This window comes from Ambystoma mexicanum, chromosome 2q (assembly GCF_040938575.1).
Source record: "Ambystoma mexicanum isolate Mex_15411 chromosome 2q, UKY_AmexF1_1, whole genome shotgun sequence".
Lineage (NCBI taxonomy): Eukaryota > Metazoa > Chordata > Amphibia > Caudata > Ambystomatidae > Ambystoma > Ambystoma mexicanum.
In genome coordinates, this window is record NC_090924.1 from 126,711,665 (window position 1) to 126,734,021 (window position 22,357).

Here is a 22,357-nt window from a genome sequence, read left to right on the forward strand (position 1 = left end):
GCAGATTGATCAGAAGACTGCTAGTCTAGTGTGTTGGGCCACTTTCTCTCTTCTGTGTATCGTCCCCTCTTATTACATAAACAGCATAAGAGGAATAAAGGAAGGAAGGAAGGAAGGAAGGAAGGAACAGTGTATCGCAAGCACCTTCCACCCTGATGTCAATGGGCCACCAACCTTCGGGATGAGGAGGAGACCTGTGAAGACAGTCAGAGCGTGCCGACTGGGGCATTCATTTGGCTCATACACCGACAAGGCTTTCAGCGGCAGGAACAAACTTCAGGAAAAGGCATTCTTGGCCTCGAATCCTAAGGGGGGTGCAAACGCTGAGGACAATTCCGTCAAATGCTCAAAGGACCGTGGCTCGTTGGTCTAGGGGTATGATTCTCGCTTTGGGTGCGAGAGGTCCCGGGTTCCGGACGAGCCCAATCAAGGTGGTTAACTTGAGCTCCTTTTTTTGTTTTTTCAATGTTATTTTCATTGGACAGACTCTCTGGTTTTCTCGGTAAGCAGTAGTCGATGAACAATTCACTTCCTGAACCTCTTTGCGTGCCATGTCCTTGCGACAAGCACTTTGTGTTCTCTGTTAGCTCTCAGTAACATTCCTTGATTTGCTTGTGAGTTTTGGCCGTCCGATCTCAAAGTGGAAATATGTCCTTCCCTCTGTACGCTGCATAGGCCCTCAGCTGGCATACTTGTATATGTGCGCATGCTTGATAGGACGTATGTTTTAGGCTGGATTGTGTGAGCTTCAGGCGCAAGGCATTTGATTAGTCTTTAAGCAGGTCCACTTGCACTGCCCTTTGCACCTGTTCTCCCAGTCCCTACAAAGGTGAGCAAGCAGCTGTTTCTGTAGTGTAGTGGTTATCACGTTCGCCTCACACGCGAAAGGTCCCCGGTTCGAGACCGGGCAGAAACACTCTCTGCTGGCATTTTACACAAAATAGTTTTTTTCCCCTTTTGTCACACACAAATGTAAAGTATGAACTTATTTGCGTTCTCATGGAAATAGCATATGCTCTCAAGAGCTTGAGAAATACACTGGGAAGGCAAGCATCCTCACATGTATTCTGTATATGGGGCCAATAAAAAAATGCACGCGCTTGCATTTTGTGTATGTAATGTTGCAGAGCACAGAGAGGATTTATTTTCCCTACTGCTGGGTATTTGGGTCTCTGGGATCACAGTTGGGTCCGCTCCGTCCTCTGAAATGGTCCATATTAGTTACATAGGTTAGTGTACCAAAGAAATAATACATTTTCATATACAGCTTCTTCATTTCTGTGTTCTGAGGGATTACCAGTTGTAAGAAATGCACTTGCCGGTACAGTGATTCCCTGGCTTTCTCTGGCCCGAGAAAGCTTTTCCTCTGAAGTGGGAACAGAAGTTGGACTGCTTCTGCTGAACTTCCTGAAAGCAGAGCTGGCGGGAGGAGGGACTTTTTGAGTGCTGGGAAAATTTGAGCTGGAAATTTGCATCGGCAGGACAGAGATTGCTTGGAGCAGCCAAAATATAATAACGGCCATGGCGCTCAAGTAAAGCAGAAAGCTTTTAATATACACCTTTTGCACTCTTGTCAACGAAGCTGGGCTCTGTGAATGCTCACCCTACGCAAGAAAAGAGAACAGACTTTGCTGGTGACCTAAATATATCTCGCCTGATCGAGCACGATCGAGCTCTGAGTGAGCAGCTGTGCAATGGTCATCTTTACCAAAGGGGAGATGCTGCTTTTTCCAGTGTCACGCCCATGCTCTCAGGGCTGGAGGGAGGAGGGCTGCTTTTTGTTTTTACAGGCAAAAGGAAAGGCCCAGCCCTCAGAGCTTCTGCCAATGCAGATCCCAGCAGGTGCAAAATAAAGGCTCTCCCCCACCTTGCCAGCTGCAGATTGATCAGAAGACTGCTAGTCTAGTGTGTTGGGCCACTTTCTCTCTTCTGTGTATCGTCCCCTCTTATTACATAAACAGCATAAGAGGAATAAAGGAAGGAAGGAAGGAAGGAAGGAACAGTGTATCGCAAGCACCTTCCACCCTGATGTCAATGGGCCACCAACCTTCGGGATGAGGAGGAGACCTGTGAAGACAGTCAGAGCGTGCCGACTGGGGCATTCATTTGGCTCATACACCGACAAGGCTTTCAGCGGCAGGAACAAACTTCAGGAAAAGGCATTCTTGGCCTCGAATCCTAAGGGGGGTGCAAACGCTGAGGACAATTCCGTCAAATGCTCAAAGGACCGTGGCTCGTTGGTCTAGGGGTATGATTCTCGCTTTGGGTGCGAGAAGTCCCGGGTTCAAATCCCGGACGAGCCCAATCAAGGTGGTTAACTTGAGCTCCTTTTTTTTGTTTTTTCAATGTTATTTTCATTGGACAGACTCTCTGGTTTTCTCGGTAAGCAGTAGTCGATGAACAATTCACTTCCTGAACCTCTTTGCGTGCCATGTCCTTGCGACAAGCACTTTGTGTTCTCTGTTAGCTCTCAGTAACATTCCTTGATTTGCTTGTGAGTTTTGGCCGTCCGATCTCAAAGTGGAAATATGTCCTTCCCTCTGTACGCTGCATAGGCCCTCAGCTGGCATACTTGTATATGTGCGCATGCTTGATAGGACGTATGTTTTAGGCTGGATTGTGTGAGCTTCAGGCGCAAGGCATTTGATTAGTCTTTAAGCAGGTCCACTTGCACTGCCCTTTGCACCTGTTCTCCCAGTCCCTACAAAGGTGAGCAAGCAGCTGTTTCTGTAGTGTAGTGGTTATCACGGTCGCCTCACACGCGAAAGGTCCCCGGTTCGAGACCGGGCAGAAACACTCTCTGCTGGCATTTTACACAAAATAGTTTTTTTCCCCTTTTGTCACACACAAATGTAAAGTATGAACTTATTTGCGTTCTCATGGAAATAGCATATGCTCTCAAGAGCTTGAGAAATACACTGGGAAGGCAAGCATCCTCACATGTATTCTGTATATGGGGCCAATAAAAAAATGCACGCGCTTGCATTTTGTGTATATAATGTTGCAGAGCACAGAGAGGATTTATTTTCCCTACTGCTGGGTATTTGGGTCTCTGGGATCACAGTTGGGTCCGCTCCGTCCTCTGAAATGGTCCATATTAGTTACATAGGTTAGTGTACCAAAGAAATAATACATTTTCATATACAGCTTCTTCATTTCTGTGTTCTGAGGGATTACCAGTTGTAAGAAATGCACTTGCCGGTACAGTGATTCCCTGGCTTTCTCTGGCCCGAGAAAGCTTTTCCTCTGAAGTGGGAACAGAAGTTGGACTGCTTCTGCTGAACTTCCTGAAAGCAGAGCTGGAGGGAGGAGGGACTTTTTGAGTGCTGGGAAAATTTGAGCTGGAAATTTGCATCGGCTGGACAGAGATTGCTTGGAGCAGCCAAAATATAATAACGGCCATGGCGCTCAAGTAAAGCAGAAAGCTTTTAGTATACACCTTTTGCACTCTTGTCAACGAAGCTGGGCTCTGTGAATGCTCACCCTACGCAAGAAAAGAGAACAGACTTTGCTGGTGACCTAAATATATCTCGCCTGATCGAGCACGATCGAGCTCTGAGTGAGCAGCTGTGCAATGGTCATCTTTACCAAAGGGGAGATGCTGCTTTTTCCAGTGTCACGCCCATGCTCTCAGGGCTGGAGGGAGGAGGGCTGCTTTTTGTTTTTACAGGCAAAAGGAAAGGCCCAGCCCTCAGAGCTTCTGCCAATGCAGATCCCAGCAGGTGCAAAATCAAGGCTCTCCCCCACCTTGCCAGCTGCAGATTGATCAGAAGACTGCTAGTCTAGTGTGTTGGGCCACTTTCTCTCTTCTGTGTATCGTCCCCTCTTATTACATAAACAGCATAAGAGGAATAAAGGAAGGAAGGAAGGAAGGAAGGAACAGTGTATCGCAAGCACCTTCCACCCTGATGTCAATGGGCCACCAACCTTCGGGATGAGGAGGAGACCTGTGAAGACACTCAGAGCGTGCCGACTGGGGCATTCATTTGGCTCATACACCGACAAGGCTTTCAGCGGCAGGAACAAACTTCAGGAATAGGCATTCTTGGCCTCGAATCCTAAGGGGGGTGCAAACGCTGAGGACAATTCCGTCAAATGCTCAAAGGACCGTGGCTCGTTGGTCTAGGGGTATGATTCTCGCTTTGGGTGCGAGAGGTCCCGGGTTCAAATCCCGGACGAGCCCAATCAAGGTGGTTAACTTGAGCTCCTTTTTTTTGTTTTTTCAATGTTATTTTCATTGGACAGACTCTCTGGTTTTCTCGGTAAGCAGTAGTCGATGAACAATTCACTTCCTGAACCTCTTTGCGTGCCATGTCCTTGCGACAAGCACTTTGTGTTCTCTGTTAGCTCTCAGTAACATTCCTTGATTTGCTTGTGAGTTTTGGCCGTCCGATCTCAAAGTGGAAATATGTCCTTCCCTCTGTACGCTGCATAGGCCCTCAGCTGGCATACTTGTATATGTGCGCATGCTTGATAGGACGTATGTTTTAGGCTGGATTGTGTGAGCTTCAGGCGCAAGGCATTTGATTAGTCTTTAAGCAGGTCCACTTGCACTGCCCTTTGCACCTGTTCTCCCAGTCCCTACAAAGGTGAGCAAGCAGCTGTTTCTGTAGTGTAGTGGTTATCACGGTCGCCTCACACGCGAAAGGTCCCCGGTTCGAGACCGGGCAGAAACACTCTCTGCTGGCATTTTACACAAAATAGTTTTTTTCCCCTTTTGTCACACACAAATGTAAAGTATGAACTTATTTGCGTTCTCATGGAAATAGCATATGCTCTCAAGAGCTTGAGAAATACACTGGGAAGGCAAGCATCCTCACATGTATTCTGTATATGGGGCCAATAAAAAAATGCACGCGCTTGCATTTTGTGTATGTAATGTTGCAGAGCACAGAGAGGATTTATTTTCCCTACTGCTGGGTATTTGGGTCTCTGGGATCACAGTTGGGTCCGCTCCGTCCTCTGAAATGGTCCATATTAGTTACATAGGTTAGTGTACCAAAGAAATAATACATTTTCATATACAGCTTCTTCATTTCTGTGTTCTGAGGGATTACCAGTTGTAAGAAATGCACTTGCCGGTACAGTGATTCCCTGGCTTTCTCTGGCCCGAGAAAGCTTTTCCTCTGAAGTGGGAACAGAAGTTGGACTGCTTCTGCTGAACTTCCTGAAAGCAGAGCTGGAGGGAGGAGGGACTTTTTGAGTGCTGGGAAAATTTGAGCTGGAAATTTGCATCGGCTGGACAGAGATTGCTTGGAGCAGCCAAAATATAATAACGGCCATGGCGCTCAAGTAAAGCAGAAAGCTTTTAGTATACACCTTTTGCACTCTTGTCAACGAAGCTGGGCTCTGTGAATGCTCACCCTACGCAAGAAAAGAGAACAGACTTTGCTGGTGACCTAAATATATCTCGCCTGATCGAGCACGATCGAGCTCTGAGTGAGCAGCTGTGCAATGGTCATCTTTACCAAAGGGGAGATGCTGCTTTTTCCAGTGTCACGCCCATGCTCTCAGGGCTGGAGGGAGGAGGGCTGCTTTTTGTTTTTACAGGCAAAAGGAAAGGCCCAGCCCTCAGAGCTTCTGCCAATGCAGATCCCAGCAGGTGCAAAATAAAGGCTCTCCCCCACCTTGCCAGCTGCAGATTGATCAGAAGACTGCTAGTCTAGTGTGTTGGGCCACTTTCTCTCTTCTGTGTATCGTCCCCTCTTATTACATAAACAGCATAAGAGGAATAAAGGAAGGAAGGAAGGAAGGAAGGAACAGTGTATCGCAAGCACCTTCCACCCTGATGTCAATGGGCCACCAACCTTCGGGATGAGGAGGAGACCTGTGAAGACAGTCAGAGCGTGCCGACTGGGGCATTCATTTGGCTCATACACCGACAAGGCTTTCAGCGGCAGGAACAAACTTCAGGAATAGGCATTCTTGGCCTCGAATCCTAAGGGGGGTGCAAACGCTGAGGACAATTCCGTCAAATGCTCAAAGGACCGTGGCTCGTTGGTCTAGGGGTATGATTCTCGCTTTGGGTGCGAGAGATCCCGGACGAGCCCAATCAAGGTGGTTAACTTGAGCTCCTTTTTTTTGTTTTTTCAATGTTATTTTCATTGGACAGACTCTCTGGTTTTCTCGGTAAGCAGTAGTCGATGAACAATTCACTTCCTGAACCTCTTTGCGTGCCATGTCCTTGCGACAAGCACTTTGTGTTCTCTGTTAGCTCTCAGTAACATTCCTTGATTTGCTTGTGAGTTTTGGCCGTCCGATCTCAAAGTGGAAATATGTCCTTCCCTCTGTACGCTGCATAGGCCCTCAGCTGGCATACTTGTATATGTGCGCATGCTTGATAGGACGTATGTTTTAGGCTGGATTGTGTGAGCTTCAGGCGCAAGGCATTTGATTAGTCTTTAAGCAGGTCCACTTGCACTGCCCTTTGCACCTGTTCTCCCAGTCCCTACAAAGGTGAGCAAGCAGCTGTTTCTGTAGTGTAGTGGTTATCACGTTCGCCTCACACGCGAAAGGTCCCCGGTTCGAGACCGGGCAGAAACACTCTCTGCTGGCATTTTACACAAAATAGTTTTTTTCCCCTTTTGTCACACACAAATGTAAAGTATGAACTTATTTGCGTTCCCATGGAAATAGCATATGCTCTCAAGAGCTTGAGAAATACACTGGGAAGGCAAGCATCCTCACATGTATTCTGTATATGGGGCCAATAAAAAAATGCACGCGCTTGCATTTTGTGTATGTAATGTTGCAGAGCACAGAGAGGATTTATTTTCCCTACTGCTGGGTATTTGGGTCTCTGGGATCACAGTTGGGTCCGCTCCGTCCTCTGAAATGGTCCATATTAGTTACATAGGTTAGTGTACCAAAGAAATAATACATTTTCATATACAGCTTCTTCATTTCTGTGTTCTGAGGGATTACCAGTTGTAAGAAATGCACTTGCCGGTACAGTGATTCCCTGGCTTTCTCTGGCCCGAGAAAGCTTTTCCTCTGAAGTGGGAACAGAAGTTGGACTGCTTCTGCTGAACTTCCTGAAAGCAGAGCTGGCGGGAGGAGGGACTTTTTGAGTGCTGGGAAAATTTGAGCTGGAAATTTGCATCGGCTGGACAGAGATTGCTTGGAGCAGCCAAAATATAATAACGGCCATGGCGCTCAAGTAAAGCAGAAAGCTTTTAGTATACACCTTTTGCACTCTTGTCAACGAAGCTGGGCTCTGTGAATGCTCACCCTACGCAAGAAAAGAGAACAGACTTTGCTGGTGACCTAAATATATCTCGCCTGATCGAGCACGATCGAGCTCTGAGTGAGCAGCTGTGCAATGGTCATCTTTACCAAAGGGGAGATGCTGCTTTTTCCAGTGTCACGCCCATGCTCTCAGGGCTGGAGGGAGGAGGGCTGCTTTTTGTTTTTACAGGCAAAAGGAAAGGCCCAGCCCTCAGAGCTTCTGCCAATGCAGATCCCAGCAGGTGCAAAATAAAGGCTCTCCCCCACCTTGCCAGCTGCAGATTGATCAGAAGACTGCTAGTCTAGTGTGTTGGGCCACTTTCTCTCTTCTGTGTATCGTCCCCTCTTATTACATAAACAGCATAAGAGGAATAAAGGAAGGAAGGAAGGAAGGAAGGAACAGTGTATCGCAAGCACCTTCCACCCTGATGTCAATGGGCCACCAACCTTCGGGATGAGGAGGAGACCTGTGAAGACAGTCAGAGCGTGCCGACTGGGGCATTCATTTGGCTCATACACCGACAAGGCTTTCAGCGGCAGGAACAAACTTCAGGAAAAGGCATTCTTGGCCTCGAATCCTAAGGGGGGTGCAAACGCTGAGGACAATTCCGTCAAATGCTCAAAGGACCGTGGCTCGTTGGTCTAGGGGTATGATTCTCACTTTGGGTGCGAGAGGTCCCGGGTTCAAATCCCGGACGAGCCCAATCAAGGTGGTTAACTTGAGCTCCTTTTTTTTGTTTTTTCAATGTTATTTTCATTGGACAGACTCTCTGGTTTTCTCGGTAAGCAGTAGTCGATGAACAATTCACTTCCTGAACCTCTTTGCGTGCCATGTCCTTGCGACAAGCACTTTGTGTTCTCTGTTAGCTCTCAGTAACATTCCTTGATTTGCTTGTGAGTTTTGGCCGTCCGATCTCAAAGTGGAAATATGTCCTTCCCTCTGTACGCTGCATAGGCCCTCAGCTGGCATACTTGTATATGTGCGCATGCTTGATAGGACGTATGTTTTAGGCTGGATTGTGTGAGCTTCAGGCGCAAGGCATTTGATTAGTCTTTAAGCAGGTCCACTTGCACTGCCCTTTGCACCTGTTCTCCCAGTCCCTACAAAGGTGAGCAAGCAGCAGTTTCTGTAGTGTAGTGGTTATCACGTTCGCCTCACACGCGAAAGGTCCCCGGTTCGAGACCAGGCAGAAACACTCTCTGCTGGCATTTTACACAAAATAGTTTTTTTCCCCTTTTGTCACACACAAATGTAAAGTATGAACTTATTTGCGTTCTCATGGAAATAGCATATGCTCTCAAGAGCTTGAGAAATACACTGGGAAGGCAAGCATCCTCACATGTATTCTGTATATGGGGCCAATAAAAAAATGCACGCGCTTGCATTTTGTGTATGTAATGTTGCAGAGCACAGAGAGGATTTATTTTCCCTACTGCTGGGTATTTGGGTCTCTGGGATCACAGTTGGGTCCGCTCCGTCCTCTGAAATGGTCCATATTAGTTACATAGGTTAGTGTACCAAAGAAATAATACATTTTCATATACAGCTTCTTCATTTCTGTGTTCTGAGGGATTACCAGTTGTAAGAAATGCACTTGCCGGTACAGTGATTCCCTGGCTTTCTCTGGCCCGAGAAAGCTTTTCCTCTGAAGTGGGAACAGAAGTTGGACTGCTTCTGCTGAACTTCCTGAAAGCAGAGCTGGCGGGAGGAGGGACTTTTTGAGTGCTGGGAAAATTTGAGCTGGAAATTTGCATCGGCTGGACAGAGATTGCTTGGAGCAGCCAAAATATAATAACGGCCATGGCGCTCAAGTAAAGCAGAAAGCTTTTAGTATACACCTTTTGCACTCTTGTCAACGAAGCTGGGCTCTGTGAATGCTCACCCTACGCAAGAAAAGAGAACAGACTTTGCTGGTGACCTAAATATATCTCGCCTGATCGAGCACGATCGAGCTCTGAGTGAGCAGCTGTGCAATGGTCATCTTTACCAAAGGGGAGATGCTGCTTTTTCCAGTGTCACGCCCATGCTCTCAGGGCTGGAGGGAGGAGGGCTGCTTTTTGTTTTTACAGGCAAAAGGAAAGGCCCAGCCCTCAGAGCTTCTGCCAATGCAGATCCCAGCAGGTGCAAAATAAAGGCTCTCCCCCACCTTGCCAGCTGCAGATTGATCAGAAGACTGCTAGTCTAGTGTGTTGGGCCACTTTCTCTCTTCTGTGTATCGTCCCCTCTTATTACATAAACAGCATAAGAGGAATAAAGGAAGGAAGGAAGGAAGGAACAGTGTATCGCAAGCACCTTCCACCCTGATGTCAATGGGCCACCAACCTTCGGGATGAGGAGGAGACCTGTGAAGACAGTCAGAGCGTGCCGACTGGGGCATTCATTTGGCTCATACACCGACAAGGCTTTCAGCGGCAGGAACAAACTTCAGGAAAAGGCATTCTTGGCCTCGAATCCTAAGGGGGGTGCAAACGCTGAGGACAATTCCGTCAAATGCTCAAAGGACCGTGGCTCGTTGGTCTAGGGGTATGATTCTCGCTTTGGGTGCGAGAGGTCCCGGGTTCAAATCCCGGACGAGCCCAATCACGGTGGTTAACTTGAGCTCCTTTTTTTTGTTTTTTCAATGTTATTTTCATTGGACAGACTCTCTGGTTTTCTCGGTAAGCAGTAGTCGATGAACAATTCACTTCCTGAACCTCTTTGCGTGCCATGTCCTTGCGACAAGCACTTTGTGTTCTCTGTTAGCTCTCAGTAACATTCCTTGATTTGCTTGTGAGTTTTGGCCGTCCGATCTCAAAGTGGAAATATGTCCTTCCCTCTGTACGCTGCATAGGCCCTCAGCTGGCATACTTGTATATGTGCGCATGCTTGATAGGACGTATGTTTTAGGCTGGATTGTGTGAGCTTCAGGCGCAAGGCATTTGATTAGTCTTTAAGCAGGTCCACTTGCACTGCCCTTTGCACCTGTTCTCCCAGTCCCTACAAAGGTGAGCAAGCAGCTGTTTCTGTAGTGTAGTGGTTATCACGGTCGCCTCACACGCGAAAGGTCCCCGGTTCGAGACCGGGCAGAAACACTCTCTGCTGGCATTTTACACAAAATAGTTTTTTTCCCCTTTTGTCACACACAAATGTAAAGTATGAACTTATTTGCGTTCTCATGGAAATAGCATATGCTCTCAAGAGCTTGAGAAATACACTGGGAAGGCAAGCATCCTCACATGTATTCTGTATATGGGGCCAATAAAAAAATGCACGCGCTTGCATTTTGTGTATGTAATGTTGCAGAGCACAGAGAGGATTTATTTTCCCTACTGCTGGGTATTTGGGTCTCTGGGATCACAGTTGGGTCCGCTCCGTCCTCTGAAATGGTCCATATTAGTTACATAGGTTAGTGTACCAAAGAAATAATACATTTTCATATACAGCTTCTTCATTTCTGTGTTCTGAGGGATTACCAGTTGTAAGAAATGCACTTGCCGGTACAGTGATTCCCTGGCTTTCTCTGGCCCGAGAAAGCTTTTCCTCTGAAGTGGGAACAGAAGTTGGACTGCTTCTGCTGAACTTCCTGAAAGCAGAGCTGGAGGGAGGAGGGACTTTTTGAGTGCTGGGAAAATTTGAGCTGGAAATTTGCATCGGCTGGACAGAGATTGCTTGGAGCAGCCAAAATATAATAACGGCCATGGCGCTCAAGTAAAGCAGAAAGCTTTTAGTATACACCTTTTGCACTCTTGTCAACGAAGCTGGGCTCTGTGAATGCTCACCCTACGCAAGAAAAGAGAACAGACTTTGCTGGTGACCTAAATATATCTCGCCTGATCGAGCACGATCGAGCTCTGAGTGAGCAGCTGTGCAATGGTCATCTTTACCAAAGGGGAGATGCTGCTTTTTCCAGTGTCACGCCCATGCTCTCAGGGCTGGAGGGAGGAGGGCTGCTTTTTGTTTTTACAGGCAAAAGGAAAGGCCCAGCCCTCAGAGCTTCTGCCAATGCAGATCCCAGCAGGTGCAAAATAAAGGCTCTCCCCCACCTTGCCAGCTGCAGATTGATCAGAAGACTGCTAGTCTAGTGTGTTGGGCCACTTTCTCTCTTCTGTGTATCGTCCCCTCTTATTACATAAACAGCATAAGAGGAATAAAGGAAGGAAGGAAGGAAGGAAGGAACAGTGTATCGCAAGCACCTTCCACCCTGATGTCAATGGGCCACCAACCTTCGGGATGAGGAGGAGACCTGTGAAGACAGTCAGAGCGTGCCGACTGGGGCATTCATTTGGCTCATACACCGACAAGGCTTTCAGCGGCAGGAACAAACTTCAGGAATAGGCATTCTTGGCCTCGAATCCTAAGGGGGGTGCAAACGCTGAGGACAATTCCGTCAAATGCTCAAAGGACCGTGGCTCGTTGGTCTAGGGGTATGATTCTCGCTTTGGGTGCGAGAGGTCCCGGGTTCAAATCCCGGACGAGCCCAATCAAGGTGGTTAACTTGAGCTCCTTTTTTTTGTTTTTTCAATGTTATTTTCATTGGACAGACTCTCTGGTTTTCTCGGTAAGCAGTAGTCGATGAACAATTCACTTCCTGAACCTCTTTGCGTGCCATGTCCTTGCGACAAGCACTTTGTGTTCTCTGTTAGCTCTCAGTAACATTCCTTGATTTGCTTGTGAGTTTTGGCCGTCCGATCTCAAAGTGGAAATATGTCCTTCCCTCTGTACGCTGCATAGGCCCTCAGCTGGCATACTTGTATATGTGCGCATGCTTGATAGGACGTATGTTTTAGGCTGGATTGTGTGAGCTTCAGGCGCAAGGCATTTGATTAGTCTTTAAGCAGGTCCACTTGCACTGCCCTTTGCACCTGTTCTCCCAGTCCCTACAAAGGTGAGCAAGCAGCTGTTTCTGTAGTGTAGTGGTTATCACGTTCGCCTCACACGCGAAAGGTCCCCGGTTCGAGACCGGGCAGAAACACTCTCTGCTGGCATTTTACACAAAATAGTTTTTTTCCCCTTTTGTCACACACAAATGTAAAGTATGAACTTATTTGCGTTCCCATGGAAATAGCATATGCTCTCAAGAGCTTGAGAAATACACTGGGAAGGCAAGCATCCTCACATGTATTCTGTATATGGGGCCAATAAAAAAATGCACGCGCTTGCATTTTGTGTATGTAATGTTGCAGAGCACAGAGAGGATTTATTTTCCCTACTGCTGGGTATTTGGGTCTCTGGGATCACAGTTGGGTCCGCTCCGTCCTCTGAAATGGTCCATATTAGTTACATAGGTTAGTGTACCAAAGAAATAATACATTTTCATATACAGCTTCTTCATTTCTGTGTTCTGAGGGATTACCAGTTGTAAGAAATGCACTTGCCGGTACAGTGATTCCCTGGCTTTCTCTGGCCCGAGAAAGCTTTTCCTCTGAAGTGGGAACAGAAGTTGGACTGCTTCTGCTGAACTTCCTGAAAGCAGAGCTGGCGGGAGGAGGGACTTTTTGAGTGCTGGGAAAATTTGAGCTGGAAATTTGCATCGGCTGGACAGAGATTGCTTGGAGCAGCCAAAATATAATAACGGCCATGGCGCTCAAGTAAAGCAGAAAGCTTTTAGTATACACCTTTTGCACTCTTGTCAACGAAGCTGGGCTCTGTGAATGCTCACCCTACGCAAGAAAAGAGAACAGACTTTGCTGGTGACCTAAATATATCTCGCCTGATCGAGCACGATCGAGCTCTGAGTGAGCAGCTGTGCAATGGTCATCTTTACCAAAGGGGAGATGCTGCTTTTTCCAGTGTCACGCCCATGCTCTCAGGGCTGGAGGGAGGAGGGCTGCTTTTTGTTTTTACAGGCAAAAGGAAAGGCCCAGCCCTCAGAGCTTCTGCCAATGCAGATCCCAGCAGGTGCAAAATAAAGGCTCTCCCCCACCTTGCCAGCTGCAGATTGATCAGAAGACTGCTAGTCTAGTGTGTTGGGCCACTTTCTCTCTTCTGTGTATCGTCCCCTCTTATTACATAAACAGCATAAGAGGAATAAAGGAAGGAAGGAAGGAAGGAAGGAACAGTGTATCGCAAGCACCTTCCACCCTGATGTCAATGGGCCACCAACCTTCGGGATGAGGAGGAGACCTGTGAAGACAGTCAGAGCGTGCCGACTGGGGCATTCATTTGGCTCATACACCGACAAGGCTTTCAGCGGCAGGAACAAACTTCAGGAAAAGGCATTCTTGGCCTCGAATCCTAAGGGGGGTGCAAACGCTGAGGACAATTCCGTCAAATGCTCAAAGGACCGTGGCTCGTTGGTCTAGGGGTATGATTCTCGCTTTGGGTGCGAGAGGTCCCGGGTTCAAATCCCGGACGAGCCCAATCAAGGTGGTTAACTTGAGCTCCTTTTTTTTGTTTTTTCAATGTTATTTTCATTGGACAGACTCTCTGGTTTTCTCGGTAAGCAGTAGTCGATGAACAATTCACTTCCTGAACCTCTTTGCGTGCCATGTCCTTGCGACAAGCACTTTGTGTTCTCTGTTAGCTCTCAGTAACATTCCTTGATTTGCTTGTGAGTTTTGGCCGTCCGATCTCAAAGTGGAAATATGTCCTTCCCTCTGTACGCTGCATAGGCCCTCAGCTGGCATACTTGTATATGTGCGCATGCTTGATAGGACGTATGTTTTAGGCTGGATTGTGTGAGCTTCAGGCGCAAGGCATTTGATTAGTCTTTAAGCAGGTCCACTTGCACTGCCCTTTGCACCTGTTCTCCCAGTCCCTACAAAGGTGAGCAAGCAGCTGTTTCTGTAGTGTAGTGGTTATCACGGTCGCCTCACACGCGAAAGGTCCCCGGTTCGAGACCGGGCAGAAACACTCTCTGCTGGCATTTTACACAAAATAGTTTTTTTCCCCTTTTGTCACACACAAATGTAAAGTATGAACTTATTTGCGTTCTCATGGAAATAGCATATGCTCTCAAGAGCTTGAGAAATACACTGGGAAGGCAAGCATCCTCACATGTATTCTGTATATGGGGCCAATAAAAAAATGCACGCGCTTGCATTTTGTGTATGTAATGTTGCAGAGCACAGAGAGGATTTATTTTCCCTACTGCTGGGTATTTGGGTCTCTGGGATCACAGTTGGGTCCGCTCCGTCCTCTGAAATGGTCCATATTAGTTACATAGGTTAGTGTACCAAAGAAATAATACATTTTCATATACAGCTTCTTCATTTCTGTGTTCTGAGGGATTACCAGTTGTAAGAAATGCACTTGCCGGTACAGTGATTCCCTGGCTTTCTCTGGCCCGAGAAAGCTTTTCCTCTGAAGTGGGAACAGAAGTTGGACTGCTTCTGCTGAACTTCCTGAAAGCAGAGCTGGAGGGAGGAGGGACTTTTTGAGTGCTGGGAAAATTTGAGCTGGAAATTTGCATCGGCTGGACAGAGATTGCTTGGAGCAGCCAAAATATAATAACGGCCATGGCGCTCAAGTAAAGCAGAAAGCTTTTAGTATACACCTTTTGCACTCTTGTCAACGAAGCTGGGCTCTGTGAATGCTCACCCTACGCAAGAAAAGAGAACAGACTTTGCTGGTGACCTAAATATATCTCGCCTGATCGAGCACGATCGAGCTCTGAGTGAGCAGCTGTGCAATGGTCATCTTTACCAAAGGGGAGATGCTGCTTTTTCCAGTGTCACGCCCATGCTCTCAGGGCTGGAGGGAGGAGGGCTGCTTTTTGTTTTTACAGGCAAAAGGAAAGGCCCAGCCCTCAGAGCTTCTGCCAATGCAGATCCCAGCAGGTGCAAAATAAAGGCTCTCCCCCACCTTGCCAGCTGCAGATTGATCAGAAGACTGCTAGTCTAGTGTGTTGGGCCACTTTCTCTCTTCTGTGTATCGTCCCCTCTTATTACATAAACAGCATAAGAGGAATAAAGGAAGGAAGGAAGGAAGGAAGGAACAGTGTATCGCAAGCACCTTCCACCCTGATGTCAATGGGCCACCAACCTTCGGGATGAGGAGGAGACCTGTGAAGACAGTCAGAGCGTGCCGACTGGGGCATTCATTTGGCTCATACACCGACAAGGCTTTCAGCGGCAGGAACAAACTTCAGGAATAGGCATTCTTGGCCTCGAATCCTAAGGGGGGTGCAAACGCTGAGGACAATTCCGTCAAATGCTCAAAGGACCGTGGCTCGTTGGTCTAGGGGTATGATTCTCGCTTTGGGTGCGAGAGGTCCCGGGTTCAAATCCCGGACGAGCCCAATCAAGGTGGTTAACTTGAGCTCCTTTTTTTTGTTTTTTCAATGTTATTTTCATTGGACAGACTCTCTGGTTTTCTCGGTAAGCAGTAGTCGATGAACAATTCACTTCCTGAACCTCTTTGCGTGCCATGTCCTTGCGACAAGCACTTTGTGTTCTCTGTTAGCTCTCAGTAACATTCCTTGATTTGCTTGTGAGTTTTGGCCGTCCGATCTCAAAGTGGAAATATGTCCTTCCCTCTGTACGCTGCATAGGCCCTCAGCTGGCATACTTGTATATGTGCGCATGCTTGATAGGACGTATGTTTTAGGCTGGATTGTGTGAGCTTCAGGCGCAAGGCATTTGATTAGTCTTTAAGCAGGTCCACTTGCACTGCCCTTTGCACCTGTTCTCCCAGTCCCTACAAAGGTGAGCAAGCAGCTGTTTCTGTAGTGTAGTGGTTATCACGTTCGCCTCACACGCGAAAGGTCCCCGGTTCGAGACCGGGCAGAAACACTCTCTGCTGGCATTTTACACAAAATAGTTTTTTTCCCCTTTTGTCACACACAAATGTAAAGTATGAACTTATTTGCGTTCCCATGGAAATAGCATATGCTCTCAAGAGCTTGAGAAATACACTGGGAAGGCAAGCATCCTCACATGTATTCTGTATATGGGGCCAATAAAAAAATGCACGCGCTTGCATTTTGTGTATGTAATGTTGCAGAGCACAGAGAGGATTTATTTTCCCTACTGCTGGGTATTTGGGTCTCTGGGATCACAGTTGGGTCCGCTCCGTCCTCTGAAATGGTCCATATTAGTTACATAGGTTAGTGTACCAAAGAAATAATACATTTTCATATACAGCTTCTTCATTTCTGTGTTCTGAGGGATTACCAGTTGTAAGAAATGCACTTGCCGGTACAGTGATTCCCTGGCTTTCTCTGGCCCGAGAAAGCTTTTCCTCTGAAGTGGGAACAGAAGTTGGACTGCTTCTGCTGAACTTCCTGAAAGCAGAGCTGGCGGGAGGAGGGACTTTTTGAGTGCTGGGAAAATTTGAGCTGGAAATTTGCATCGGCTGGACAGAGATTGCTTGGAGCAGCCAAAATATAATAACGGCCATGGCGCTCAAGTAAAGCAGAAAGCTTTTAGTATACACCTTTTGCACTCTTGTCAACGAAGCTGGGCTCTGTGAATGCTCACCCTACGCAAGAAAAGAGAACAGACTTTGCTGGTGACCTAAATATATCTCGCCTGATCGAGCACGATCGAGCTCTGAGTGAGCAGCTGTGCAATGGTCATCTTTACCAAAGGGGAGATGCTGCTTTTTCCAGTGTCACGCCCATGCTCTCAGGGCTGGAGGGAGGAGGGCTGCTTTTTGTTTTTACAGGCAAAAGGAAAGGCCCAGCCCTCAGAGCTTCTGCCAATGCAGATCCCAGCAGGTGCAAAATAAAGGCTCTCCCCCACCTTGCCAGCTGCAGATTGATCAGAAGACTGCTAGTCTAGTGTGTTGGGCCACTTTCTCTCTTCTGTGTATCGTCCCCTCTTATTACATAAACAGCATAAGAGGAATAAAGGAAGGAAGGAAGGAAGGAAGGAACAGTGTATCGCAAGCACCTTCCACCCTGATGTCAATGGGCCACCAACCTTCGGGATGAGGAGGAGACCTGTGAAGACAGTCAGAGCGTGCCGACTGGGGCATTCATTTGGCTCATACACCGACAAGGCTTTCAGCGGCAGGAACAAACTTCAGGAAAAGGCATTCTTGGCCTCGAATCCTAAGGGGGGTGCAAACGCTGAGGACAATTCCGTCAAATGCTCAAAGGACCGTGGCTCGTTGGTCTAGGGGTATGATTCTCGCTTTGGGTGCGAGAGGTCCCGGGTTCAAATCCCGGACGAGCCCAATCAAGGTGGTTAACTTGAGCTCCTTTTTTTTGTTTTTTCAATGTTATTTTCATTGGACAGACTCTCTGGTTTTCTCGGTAAGCAGTAGTCGATGAACAATTCACTTCCTGAACCTCTTTGCGTGCCATGTCCTTGCGACAAGCACTTTGTGTTCTCTGTTAGCTCTCAGTAACATTCCTTGATTTGCTTGTGAGTTTTGGCCGTCCGATCTCAAAGTGGAAATATGTCCTTCCCTCTGTACGCTGCATAGGCCCTCAGCTGGCATACTTGTATATGTGCGCATGCTTGATAGGACGTATGTTTTAGGCTGGATTGTGTGAGCTTCAGGCGCAAGGCATTTGATTAGTCTTTAAGCAGGTCCACTTGCACTGCCCTTTGCACCTGTTCTCCCAGTCCCTACAAAGGTGAGCAAGCAGCTGTTTCTGTAGTGTAGTGGTTATCACGGTCGCCTCACACGCGAAAGGTCCCCGGTTCGAGACCGGGCAGAAACACTCTCTGCTGGCATTTTACACAAAATAGTTTTTTTCCCCTTTTGTCACACACAAATGTAAAGTATGAACTTATTTGCGTTCTCATGGAAATAGCATATGCTCTCAAGAGCTTGAGAAATACACTGGGAAGGCAAGCATCCTCACATGTATTCTGTATATGGGGCCAATAAAAAAATGCACGCGCTTGCATTTTGTGTATGTAATGTTGCAGAGCACAGAGAGGATTTATTTTCCCTACTGCTGGGTATTTGGGTCTCTGGGATCACAGTTGGGTCCGCTCCGTCCTCTGAAATGGTCCATATTAGTTACATAGGTTAGTGTACCAAAGAAATAATACATTTTCATATACAGCTTCTTCATTTCTGTGTTCTGAGGGATTACCAGTTGTAAGAAATGCACTTGCCGGTACAGTGATTCCCTGGCTTTCTCTGGCCCGAGAAAGCTTTTCCTCTGAAGTGGGAACAGAAGTTGGACTGCTTCTGCTGAACTTCCTGAAAGCAGAGCTGGAGGGAGGAGGGACTTTTTGAGTGCTGGGAAAATTTGAGCTGGAAATTTGCATCGGCTGGACAGAGATTGCTTGGAGCAGCCAAAATATAATAACGGCCATGGCGCTCAAGTAAAGCAGAAAGCTTTTAGTATACACCTTTTGCACTCTTGTCAACGAAGCTGGGCTCTGTGAATGCTCACCCTACGCAAGAAAAGAGAACAGACTTTGCTGGTGACCTAAATATATCTCGCCTGATCGAGCACGATCGAGCTCTGAGTGAGCAGCTGTGCAATGGTCATCTTTACCAAAGGGGAGATGCTGCTTTTTCCAGTGTCACGCCCATGCTCTCAGGGCTGGAGGGAGGAGGGCTGCTTTTTGTTTTTACAGGCAAAAGGAAAGGCCCAGCCCTCAGAGCTTCTGCCAATGCAGATCCCAGCAGGTGCAAAATAAAGGCTCTCCCCCACCTTGCCAGCTGCAGATTGATCAGAAGACTGCTAGTCTAGTGTGTTGGGCCACTTTCTCTCTTCTGTGTATCGTCCCCTCTTATTACATAAACAGCATAAGAGGAATAAAGGAAGGAAGGAAGGAAGGAAGGAACAGTGTATCGCAAGCACCTTCCACCCTGATGTCAATGGGCCACCAACCTTCGGGATGAGGAGGAGACCTGTGAAGACAGTCAGAGCGTGCCGACTGGGGCATTCATTTGGCTCATACACCGACAAGGCTTTCAGCGGCAGGAACAAACTTCAGGAATAGGCATTCTTGGCCTCGAATCCTAAGGGGGGTGCAAACGCTGAGGACAATTCCGTCAAATGCTCAAAGGACCGTGGCTCGTTGGTCTAGGGGTATGATTCTCGCTTTGGGTGCGAGAGGTCCCGGGTTCAAATCCCGGACGAGCCCAATCAAGGTGGTTAACTTGAGCTCCTTTTTTTTGTTTTTTCAATGTTATTTTCATTGGACAGACTCTCTGGTTTTCTCGGTAAGCAGTAGTCGATGAACAATTCACTTCCTGAACCTCTTTGCGTGCCATGTCCTTGCGACAAGCACTTTGTGTTCTCTGTTAGCTCTCAGTAACATTCCTTGATTTGCTTGTGAGTTTTGGCCGTCCGATCTCAAAGTGGAAATATGTCCTTCCCTCTGTACGCTGCATAGGCCCTCAGCTGGCATACTTGTATATGTGCGCATGCTTGATAGGACGTATGTTTTAGGCTGGATTGTGTGAGCTTCAGGCGCAAGGCATTTGATTAGTCTTTAAGCAGGTCCACTTGCACTGCCCTTTGCACCTGTTCTCCCAGTCCCTACAAAGGTGAGCAAGCAGCTGTTTCTGTAGTGTAGTGGTTATCACGGTCGCCTCACACGCGAAAGGTCCCCGGTTCGAGACCGGGCAGAAACACTCTCTGCTGGCATTTTACACAAAATAGTTTTTTTCCCCTTTTGTCACACACAAATGTAAAGTATGAACTTATTTGCGTTCTCATGGAAATAGCATATGCTCTCAAGAGCTTGAGAAATACACTGGGAAGGCAAGCATCCTCACATGTATTCTGTATATGGGGCCAATAAAAAAATGCACGCGCTTGCATTTTGTGTATGTAATGTTGCAGAGCACAGAGAGGATTTATTTTCCCTACTGCTGGGTATTTGGGTCTCTGGGATCACAGTTGGGTCCGCTCCGTCCTCTGAAATGGTCCATATTAGTTACATAGGTTAGTGTACCAAAGAAATAATACATTTTCATATACAGCTTCTTCATTTCTGTGTTCTGAGGGATTACCAGTTGTAAGAAATGCACTTGCCGGTACAGTGATTCCCTGGCTTTCTCTGGCCCGAGAAAGCTTTTCCTCTGAAGTGGGAACAGAAGTTGGACTGCTTCTGCTGAACTTCCTGAAAGCAGAGCTGGAGGGAGGAGGGACTTTTTGAGTGCTGGGAAAATTTGAGCTGGAAATTTGCATCGGCTGGACAGAGATTGCTTGGAGCAGCCAAAATATAATAACGGCCATGGCGCTCAAGTAAAGCAGAAAGCTTTTAGTATACACCTTTTGCACTCTTGTCAACGAAGCTGGGCTCTGTGAATGCTCACCCTACGCAAGAAAAGAGAACAGACTTTGCTGGTGACCTAAATATATCTCGCCTGATCGAGCACGATCGAGCTCTGAGTGAGCAGCTGTGCAATGGTCATCTTTACCAAAGGGGAGATGCTGCTTTTTCCAGTGTCACGCCCATGCTCTCAGGGCTGGAGGGAGGAGGGCTGCTTTTTGTTTTTACAGGCAAAAGGAAAGGCCCAGCCCTCAGAGCTTCTGCCAATGCAGATCCCAGCAGGTGCAAAATAAAGGCTCTCCCCCACCTTGCCAGCTGCAGATTGATCAGAAGACTGCTAGTCTAGTGTGTTGGGCCACTTTCTCTCTTCTGTGTATCGTCCCCTCTTATTACATAAACAGCATAAGAGGAATAAAGGAAGGAAGGAAGGAAGGAAGGAACAGTGTATCGCAAGCACCTTCCACCCTGATGTCAATGGGCCACCAACCTTCGGGATGAGGAGGAGACCTGTGAAGACAGTCAGAGCGTGCCGACTGGGGCATTCATTTGGCTCATACACCGACAAGGCTTTCAGCGGCAGGAACAAACTTCAGGAAAAGGCATTCTTGGCCTCGAATCCTAAGGGGGGTGCAAACGCTGAGGACAATTCCGTCAAATGCTCAAAGGACCGTGGCTCGTTGGTCTAGGGGTATGATTCTCGCTTTGGGTGCGAGAGGTCCCGGGTTCAAATCCCGGACGAGCCCAATCAAGGTGGTTAACTTGAGCTCCTTTTTTTTGTTTTTTCAATGTTATTTTCATTGGACAGACTCTCTGGTTTTCTCGGTAAGCAGTAGTCGATGAACAATTCACTTCCTGAACCTCTTTGCGTGCCATGTCCTTGCGACAAGCACTTTGTGTTCTCTGTTAGCTCTCAGTAACATTCCTTGATTTGCTTGTGAGTTTTGGCCGTCCGATCTCAAAGTGGAAATATGTCCTTCCCTCTGTACGCTGCATAGGCCCTCAGCTGGCATACTTGTATATGTGCGCATGCTTGATAGGACGTATGTTTTAGGCTGGATTGTGTGAGCTTCAGGCGCAAGGCATTTGATTAGTCTTTAAGCAGGTCCACTTGCACTGCCCTTTGCACCTGTTCTCCCAGTCCCTACAAAGGTGAGCAAGCAGCTGTTTCTGTAGTGTAGTGGTTATCACGTTCGCCTCACACGCGAAAGGTCCCCGGTTCGAGACCGGGCAGAAACACTCTCTGCTGGCATTTTACACAAAATAGTTTTTTTCCCCTTTTGTCACACACAAATGTAAAGTATGAACTTATTTGCGTTCCCATGGAAATAGCATATGCTCTCAAGAGCTTGAGAAATACACTGGGAAGGCAAGCATCCTCACATGTATTCTGTATATGGGGCCAATAAAAAAATGCACGCGCTTGCATTTTGTGTATGTAATGTTGCAGAGCACAGAGAGGATTTATTTTCCCTACTGCTGGGTATTTGGGTCTCTGGGATCACAGTTGGGTCCGCTCCGTCCTCTGAAATGGTCCATATTAGTTACATAGGTTAGTGTACCAAAGAAATAATACATTTTCATATACAGCTTCTTCATTTCTGTGTTCTGAGGGATTACCAGTTGTAAGAAATGCACTTGCCGGTACAGTGATTCCCTGGCTTTCTCTGGCCCGAGAAAGCTTTTCCTCTGAAGTGGGAACAGAAGTTGGACTGCTTCTGCTGAACTTCCTGAAAGCAGAGCTGGCGGGAGGAGGGACTTTTTGAGTGCTGGGAAAATTTGAGCTGGAAATTTGCATCGGCTGGACAGAGATTGCTTGGAGCAGCCAAAATATAATAACGGCCATGGCGCTCAAGTAAAGCAGAAAGCTTTTAGTATACACCTTTTGCACTCTTGTCAACGAAGCTGGGCTCTGTGAATGCTCACCCTACGCAAGAAAAGAGAACAGACTTTGCTGGTGACCTAAATATATCTCGCCTGATCGAGCACGATCGAGCTCTGAGTGAGCAGCTGTGCA

At 47.4% G+C, this 22,357-nt stretch overlaps 16 non-coding genes across 16 annotated transcripts; all 16 read left to right on the forward strand.

The window, feature by feature from the left end:
- The first annotated feature begins 843 nt into the window (after window positions 1–843).
- TRNAV-CAC (transfer RNA valine (anticodon CAC)) lies at window positions 844–916 on the forward strand. The gene has a single exon. It is a non-coding gene; the product is annotated as a tRNA-Val (tRNA).
- Window positions 917–2,231: 1,315 nt separating this feature from the next.
- TRNAP-UGG (transfer RNA proline (anticodon UGG)) lies at window positions 2,232–2,303 on the forward strand. The gene has a single exon. It is a non-coding gene; the product is annotated as a tRNA-Pro (tRNA).
- Window positions 2,304–4,111: 1,808 nt separating this feature from the next.
- On the forward strand, window positions 4,112–4,183 carry TRNAP-UGG (transfer RNA proline (anticodon UGG)). The gene has a single exon. It is a non-coding gene; the product is annotated as a tRNA-Pro (tRNA).
- Window positions 4,184–6,470: 2,287 nt separating this feature from the next.
- On the forward strand, window positions 6,471–6,543 carry TRNAV-CAC (transfer RNA valine (anticodon CAC)). Its single transcript has one exon. It is a non-coding gene; the product is annotated as a tRNA-Val (tRNA).
- A 1,315-nt stretch (window positions 6,544–7,858) lies between these two features.
- Window positions 7,859–7,930, forward strand: TRNAP-UGG (transfer RNA proline (anticodon UGG)). The gene has a single exon. It is a non-coding gene; the product is annotated as a tRNA-Pro (tRNA).
- Window positions 7,931–8,350: 420 nt separating this feature from the next.
- Window positions 8,351–8,423, forward strand: TRNAV-CAC (transfer RNA valine (anticodon CAC)). The gene has a single exon. It is a non-coding gene; the product is annotated as a tRNA-Val (tRNA).
- A 1,311-nt stretch (window positions 8,424–9,734) lies between these two features.
- TRNAP-UGG (transfer RNA proline (anticodon UGG)) lies at window positions 9,735–9,806 on the forward strand. Its single transcript has one exon. It is a non-coding gene; the product is annotated as a tRNA-Pro (tRNA).
- A 1,808-nt stretch (window positions 9,807–11,614) lies between these two features.
- Window positions 11,615–11,686, forward strand: TRNAP-UGG (transfer RNA proline (anticodon UGG)). The gene has a single exon. It is a non-coding gene; the product is annotated as a tRNA-Pro (tRNA).
- Window positions 11,687–12,106: 420 nt separating this feature from the next.
- Window positions 12,107–12,179, forward strand: TRNAV-CAC (transfer RNA valine (anticodon CAC)). The gene has a single exon. It is a non-coding gene; the product is annotated as a tRNA-Val (tRNA).
- Window positions 12,180–13,494: 1,315 nt separating this feature from the next.
- On the forward strand, window positions 13,495–13,566 carry TRNAP-UGG (transfer RNA proline (anticodon UGG)). Its single transcript has one exon. It is a non-coding gene; the product is annotated as a tRNA-Pro (tRNA).
- A 1,808-nt stretch (window positions 13,567–15,374) lies between these two features.
- Window positions 15,375–15,446, forward strand: TRNAP-UGG (transfer RNA proline (anticodon UGG)). Its single transcript has one exon. It is a non-coding gene; the product is annotated as a tRNA-Pro (tRNA).
- Window positions 15,447–15,866: 420 nt separating this feature from the next.
- Window positions 15,867–15,939, forward strand: TRNAV-CAC (transfer RNA valine (anticodon CAC)). Its single transcript has one exon. It is a non-coding gene; the product is annotated as a tRNA-Val (tRNA).
- A 1,315-nt stretch (window positions 15,940–17,254) lies between these two features.
- On the forward strand, window positions 17,255–17,326 carry TRNAP-UGG (transfer RNA proline (anticodon UGG)). Its single transcript has one exon. It is a non-coding gene; the product is annotated as a tRNA-Pro (tRNA).
- Window positions 17,327–19,134: 1,808 nt separating this feature from the next.
- On the forward strand, window positions 19,135–19,206 carry TRNAP-UGG (transfer RNA proline (anticodon UGG)). Its single transcript has one exon. It is a non-coding gene; the product is annotated as a tRNA-Pro (tRNA).
- Window positions 19,207–21,014: 1,808 nt separating this feature from the next.
- TRNAP-UGG (transfer RNA proline (anticodon UGG)) lies at window positions 21,015–21,086 on the forward strand. The gene has a single exon. It is a non-coding gene; the product is annotated as a tRNA-Pro (tRNA).
- A 420-nt stretch (window positions 21,087–21,506) lies between these two features.
- Window positions 21,507–21,579, forward strand: TRNAV-CAC (transfer RNA valine (anticodon CAC)). The gene has a single exon. It is a non-coding gene; the product is annotated as a tRNA-Val (tRNA).
- Window positions 21,580–22,357: the final 778 nt, after the last annotated feature.